The 960-nt window shown below is 39.6% G+C and overlaps 1 protein-coding gene across 1 annotated transcript in view; it reads right to left on the reverse strand.

Moving 5' to 3' along the window:
* The window catches only part of LOC109132827, a 4,041-nt gene that overhangs the window by 1,583 nt on the left and 1,498 nt on the right, over positions 1-960 (reverse strand). The gene's annotated exons all lie outside the window — the stretch shown is intronic.

Raw genomic sequence — 960 nt, forward strand, 5'->3', positions numbered from 1 at the left:
AAAAAAAAAAAAAAAAAAAAAAAAAGGGAGAGGTAAGGAGTTACCTGCGTGTGGACTGTGGAGTACATAGAGTCTCCATGAGGAAGAACCTATATGGTGATGGGTCGACTCACGGGAGGAGACGGACGTGGAGCATCATCTCCAACGAACGTGAAGCATCAGCTCCATTGAAGAGGGACACTAGACAGAGATTTCACTCCTAAGCCACCTGCAGAAAAGAAAGGATCGATTAAGAAGAATCAAAGCAAGAGGGAGATGGATTCAAGAGGGAGATGAAAAGAACTTCACGCTGGAAAATCATGAGGAAGAAGATTCAGAGCTAAATGGAGATCGATATAGCAAACTCACCAGTGATCTTTGTTGATGTCGTGAAGAAGAAATTCGTCCGGAGAGGAGGCCGATTCACGAACGAAGAACAAGGAGAATGGGATTCAAAATCCCAACTTTTGGATTTTGGGGATTAACCAAATGAATCAAGAGGGAGTGTTGGAAGTTGATTAATTGGTTAATCCTGCAAAAGAAGAAACAAAGAGAAACGTGAGAGGATGAAGAGAAAAGAGATGCGTAAGCATCGAAGAAGAAAACGTCGAAGAGAAGAAGTGTTGGTCGTAGGAAGAAGAAGAAGAAGAAAGGAGAAAAAGGCCTTTGGGCCATAAAAGTGTTGAAGCCCAATGTTAATGGGTTTGTTTGTTTTAACTAATGTGTTTAGGTTAGAAGTAGTATTAGTATAAATATGTTGTATTGTTGTAAGAGACATGTATGTGAGATTAAAGAGAAAGAGGTTGTAGTGGCTAAACCTAATCTCTAAGAGATCCATCAAGAACAAGTAACAATGTAGACATACAAGAGAGATCTCTCTAATTGTTCTAGAGGGTTTGTGAGTGATAAACAAATCAAGAACAATGGAGAGATGAGATGAATCTAACCTCTAAAGAGAAGTGAGGTCAAGATTCCAACAAT

Source organism: Camelina sativa, chromosome 5 (assembly GCF_000633955.1).
Source record: "Camelina sativa cultivar DH55 chromosome 5, Cs, whole genome shotgun sequence".
Taxonomy (NCBI): domain Eukaryota; kingdom Viridiplantae; phylum Streptophyta; class Magnoliopsida; order Brassicales; family Brassicaceae; genus Camelina; species Camelina sativa.